This window comes from Megascapheus bottae, chromosome 1 (assembly GCF_031878675.1).
Source record: "Megascapheus bottae isolate mThoBot1 chromosome 1, mThoBot2.hap1, whole genome shotgun sequence".
Classification (NCBI taxonomy): Eukaryota; Metazoa; Chordata; class Mammalia; order Rodentia; family Geomyidae; genus Megascapheus; species Megascapheus bottae.
Genome location: NC_143509.1, coordinates 86,266,997 through 86,273,216, shown reverse-complemented (window position 1 = coordinate 86,273,216; position 6,220 = coordinate 86,266,997).

The following is a 6,220-nucleotide window of genomic DNA, read 5'->3' as shown; positions in this document are numbered from 1 at the left end:
AGCTTCTGGTATGATATGAAATTAAATGTGGGGTAAGCTTTACTTTTTTCAAATTCATTTGAAGCTAAACACATGAAACTCTTTGTCACTATCAAAATGGGAAAAAAGAATAAAACCTCACTTGATCTTCAGATGCATTTGTAATTATGAATGCTTAAGTATTAATAGTATCACAAGAGCTGGCAGAAAATGCAAATCTATATACTCAGAACATTTTCATCTTATATCAAACATCATTTCCTAGACAGAGGATACAAAAATGAGATTCTCTTTTTCTATACATTAGCAAAACCAAGTCTCATACTTCATGAGAAAGTTACAGTTAGAATGAAAACTTATTGACTTTTAAATTTTAATTTGCAATCTAGTCAAATTGTGAGTTTAATTCTTTTCCCAAATGGCCTTTCCTTTCATTGGTTTTGTTTAAATATTAGGAGTGGGATCTTTTCTATCTTTTAGTTCCTGTGTCATTAAGTTTATTTTCTATATGTTATTGTGTATTCCACTCTGATTTTAAATGGGATCTGTTTCCACATGAATTCTGTTTCTCTACTGCTTAGTTTTCTTCCTTTACTTCCCCAGTTCATTAGACATGCTGTTAGGTTCTGCAGACACAAAAATGAAGATCACATAAGTATTTCCTTTAAACAATTCTCAAGACCAATAGAAGCTAGACTCATGCAAAGAATGAGGGGCAGGGGTGGGGAGAGGGAAAGGGTGTCAATGTTTTTGAAGTAATGCGCCTCTGTCTGGTGAATATAATGTAACTCTTTGTATAAATTACAATAAAAAATATATGGAAAAAAGGGCCGGGAGTTTGGCCTAGTGGTTAAAGTGCTTGCCTAGCATGCATGAAGACCCGGGTTTGATTCCTTGGTACCACATACATAGAAAAAAGCCAGAAATGGTGCTGAGGCTCAAGTGGTAGAGCTCTAGCTTTGAGAAAGTCCAAGGACAGTGCTCAGGCCCTGAGCTCAAGCCCAGGACTGGCAAAAAAAAATATATGGAAAAAAGAAAAACATACAAAGAGGTGGGGAACAAATTCAATGTCACTTTCTATTCAAAGTGTGTTGTAAGTGTAGAAGGGAACAATCAATAGACAGGAGAGGAATTTTGTTCCACATAGATACCATCTATGTGGTATTTTGCTAGGAAGAAACAGGAGGAGACAAAGTATAGTATTTATTCATAGACAATATATATCTTATATGTAATATATACTCTAATTCATATGTATTTCTAAATTCATATATATGAGTTAGAATTTCATTGTGAAACTGATTCTACTGATATGCCTACCAAGTCTTTATAAAATTTGAAATATGAAATTTGAAAGACCTATTTCAAGATTAAACCATTTCCTTAAAATTAAGTTTGATTAAAGATCATCAAAGGGAGCATAACAAAGGTGACTCACGCCTGTAATCCTAGCCAAACAGGAGGATGAGGTCTGAGGATCATGATTCAAAAGCCAGCCCAGGCAGAAAAATCCATGAGACTCTTTTCTTCAGTACCAGAAGTGGAGCCAAGTCTCAAAGTGGTAGAGTGCTGTCCTTGAGTACAAAAGTTCAGCAACAGGCTCTAGGCCCTGAGTTCAAGCTCTGTAACTGTAACAATAAAAATTAAGAAAAAAGATTAAAGGATAGTAAAATGAGGAATTACCTATTTTCACATTTTTAAACTATTAATAATTATTCCATATTATTCTTGGAATTTTTTTCTCCTATGGGTAAGTACAGCATTCTAAAGTTAACATTTCCCATAGCCTATCCACATCCATGAAGGGTCATCTCTTCTGTTCTAGAGCTGGCTTTCCAAAGCTGTTCTGCTAAGTAATTTAGAGTATCTTATTATGGAGAACACAAAGTTCTGGGCCCCAGATTACTTCAACCAAGGGAATTTTACTTCATTTGTTTACATGTATATGTAACAAGCCATGATGGCATGTAATCATAATACTTACGACCAGAACCATTGGGTAGAACTCTAATTCCATCCATCTATAAATTAATGGAGTACCTGTTCTTATATCCACAAAATGTAGATGGTAATAGCATCTACTGTTCTGATTGTGAGGAGTATGAACCTCAAAGCAAGATAAGAAGAGAAAGTAGGAGAAAAACATGGGAAGGGGTATCAGTGTTCAACAAGAAATGTACCCACTACCTGATAAATATAACTGTAACCACTCTATATATCACACCGATAATAAATGCAATAAAAAAGCATCAGTCCCTGTCATAATGAAATCACTCAGATATTAACTGCTGTTGGCTAAAAATGATTTCCTGCTTCAAAATGATCATTTATTTAAAAGTTGCTAAACCTAGGAGATGCATTTCTTTTCACATTTGTGTTTCCCCTTCTTAAAACCCAAAGATAGGGCTGTAAAAAAATACTGTACACATATTTCACTGGTCCTTTGTAGCAAGTAGTCCAGTTTATGATGATCATTAAATTTAATGGTATCAAGCAAGCTAATTAAGGTGAAATCAGTAGTCTAGAAGACACTGAGACCACCACAATGATACAATGCCACCAAGGATGGTGCTGCCTCTTTCCTATAACTGAATCATACATCTTGTTAGGGAGCTATCCATGTTTTATTACTCTTCACTGCTAGAGAAACAGTTTAATTAAGTACCTAGTAAGGCTAAGGTAATCTATCAATTTTCATAATAAACAAATGTATAAAGTGCAGTTTGTCTGATATACATGTTGATATGAATGTCTATATAGTCTTTTTGTCCTATCTGTACTGTTCTTCCAATTTCCTATGATAAATAAGAAGGGTATGTTTTGTGCAAGCAATGTAGAATTTGTGTTTTCTCCAAGTGAGCAATCCAAGGATTAAGTTCAAACTAAAACCAAAAGGAACAACTGGGATAGGAGTTTGGACTAGTGGTAGAGTGCTTGCCAAGCATGCACTCAGTACCACATACATAGAAAAATCCAGAAATGATGATTTGGCTCAAGTAGTAGAGTGCTAGATTTGGGAAAGCCCAAGGACAGTGCTCAGGCCCTTAGTTCAAGCTCCAGGGCTGGCAAAAACAAACAAAAAATAATCACATTTTTCTAAGCAAGAAAGAAAAAAATAATTCCTTCATGAGATACAGAAAAATCTTAACTGGATACAGAAACACAAATTTTAATTATTTTTAAAAGAAAATGGAGCGTATTTTTATCAAGTTCATTTTAGTTATCAAACCAAACTTGATGTGGTATCTTCATTTCTTCTTACTTACACCATTACATATACTCATGCCCTTTGTAATGGTTTTGGAAACTATTGCTTTGCCCACATTTATTTATTTATTTAGTTAGTTATTTCTCTTTACATAATCTGCAAGGGGTTACAATTCAGTATGTCAGTTTATGAGCACAAAGCATGATGATCAACATTATCTGGCCCATCATTCTCTCCAATCTCTAGTATGCTGGAATTATAAGAATGGCCTTTTTGCTTTATGTTTGATACCATGTTTTTAAATGAGGAAAGCCACCAGAGATATTACATTTTTTTCAATGTAGAAGGAAATTAAACTTAGGGCAATCAGGACTAGCAATATCCTACAAAGTAGAATCCACTGAGAGCCAAAAGTCTTCTTGGTCAGGCAGGCTTCTTGTCTGCTAGCCCGGTTTATTATGAGAATTAGAAAGAATGCCCTGCTACAGGGCAATATATAGGTTCAGGAAAATCAAACCTTGCCATCAAGAAACTGAACCTATTCCTTCAAATGACAGAGTAGCCCCGACAGGAAACTTTCCTTTGCTAGATGAAATTGACACTAGAGGCCCAAGGGCCAGATTGTACTAGACACTCTGCAGGCCCGCAAACCAGGGGAGTAAAGGAAGGTGTTCTGGGCAAGAAGGAAAAATAGAGAAAGCAATTCAAATTGCCTTGAAAGATTTAATTCACACTCAGGAGAAGGAGCCAATATGCATGTGTCAAATTCAAAGAGGGAAGAGGTAAGTGTAGATGTTGCTCAGCTGATTGACCCTAATTAGTTTACTAAGGGATTTTTGGATAAAGGTTGTTGCTTTTGAAAATGTCAAGGGCATAAGAATTGGGTGAAGTGACTAGTTGTTTGGTCAAAAATAGAATCGAATGTACATTTCTATAACTTTTCCAGGCTTTGGTACGGTTAGAATTAGCTTGGATTTGCAACATTTAAATCACACATTTTATAAACCTATACACTTTCAGTGGTTGCAAGTTTTTCTTTTTCTGTTCTTGGTTTTGATTTTACATACTGCACTCCGTTTTGAGAGCAATTACTGACAACTGCAGTGGCTAGAAACAAAAGGCAGTTTCTGCTTTAAAGAGTACGCAGGATTTACCCTTGTTTTAGAGAACCAACATGCCTGGAGCCTAATCTCCCAGTCTCTGCATCCTCTGAAAAACTGACCTTGTTATTTTGTTATTGTTGTTGTTGGTTTGGTTTTTTGCACTTTTTTTCATTTTTTGTTTGCTTTTTCCATTTCAAAGTAAAAGAATAAGCAACTCTATATAACATGATCCTGTTCAGGATGAGATTAGTGCATATATTATTGTAATCTGATGATAAATGCCCCACAAAGTTTCCTATTTTAAAGGCTTCATCTCTATGGTAGTACCATTAGCATTGTAAGAAGTGGAACCCAGTATAAGGTTTTCAATTCATTGGAGAAAAGTTGTGGAAGAGAGTGGTTTGATGTCAGATCCCTCCTCACTCTCATTTGCTTTCTGGCTATGATCTACTTTGGCTCTTGACATCACATCCTGTCTTGCCATAGTTCCCAAGCAATACAGCCAATCAGTTATCAACCAGCACATCCAAAACTGTGAGACAATCTAGCTTTTCTCTTTCTAAGTAATAATCTCAGCTATCTCATCATTTGATATAAAGCTAATTAACACATACATGACATTTCAGGCAATAGTTTACTAGTTAATGTCTGTCACATGGACTTCTCCAATTCCAAATTCCAAAGCACACAAGAAGCTCAGGAAACAAGTTGTTAGGTACATGTGACTGTCTCTGACACAGGAGAAGAGAATGTTGTTGTTGGGTAAAGATTATCGCTTTTTGGTGATGGCTTGGATATGTTTGGTGGAGGGGTGTGAAAAGGATTTTCAATGGCCACTAAATAGTTGCTGTTGTCTAGTTTTAAGCAAGGTGTTATTTTCTTTTATTTTTTTCATATATTTTTATTGTAATTAATAGAAGGGTTACATGATTTTTGCCAGATAGATGGTGCATTAATTCCCATACATTGATACCCTTTCACATGTCTTGATCCCCATTTCCTTCCCCTCACCCCCACCCCTCATCTTGTTTTCCCCCCTTCCCTATCCAATTTCAAATAACCAAATACAAATATATCCGATATATCAGATAACAAAGTGAGATACTGTGACAATATGATATAACCAAGGGACAGCAAAAGAGATGAGAGATAACATAGTACATTAAGAACAACAATCATTCATTATATGGCTTATGTTTCTATATCCTAGAGAGCCTTTCATTTAGCGTCCTACTATATGGCCTTTTGTATGAAGGTTTTGCTCTATTGCAAGTCTCTGCTAGGAGAGCCCAAGGTTTCTACTGATTATGACAAATGAGGGAAACCATTGAGCCTAAGTTCCTTTGAGTCTGGCTTACTTCACTTAATATGATCTTTTCTAAGTCTTTCCATTTCTAACTGCATGTTTTTTGTTTTTGTTTTAGTTTTTTCCATCGTGGAGTTTGAACTCTGGGCCTGAGTGTTGTTGCTGAGCTCTTCAGCTCAAGGCTATCACTCTACTACTTGACAGCCCCATCTCTGGTTTTCTGGTGGTCAATTGTGGATAAGCGTCTCACCAGGCTGGCTTTGAACCATGATCCTCAAGATTTCAGCCTCCTGAGTAGCTAGGATTACAGGCATGAGCCACGCTTGGGCGCCCTGTTAACTATATTGTTTTTCTTGATGTAAGGTTTTCCATATCTTATTTTTTTTCTCCTTGGTGGGGGGTGTATCCCCTCCACTTGGAGCCAAGGCTTCCCAGTGCCTTTTCTCAAGTTTGTAAGAGTGACTGCTTTTCCATTCTGCATATCAATAGCAAGAGATTGGAACCACTTTGATTTTCAAAAGCAGCATTTTGTAAGATGGAGAATACTTTTCTGGGATGAATGTACACATCTAACATTTTCATCTGATCATTATCCTTGCAAATACTATGGAGTTGTTAATAGAT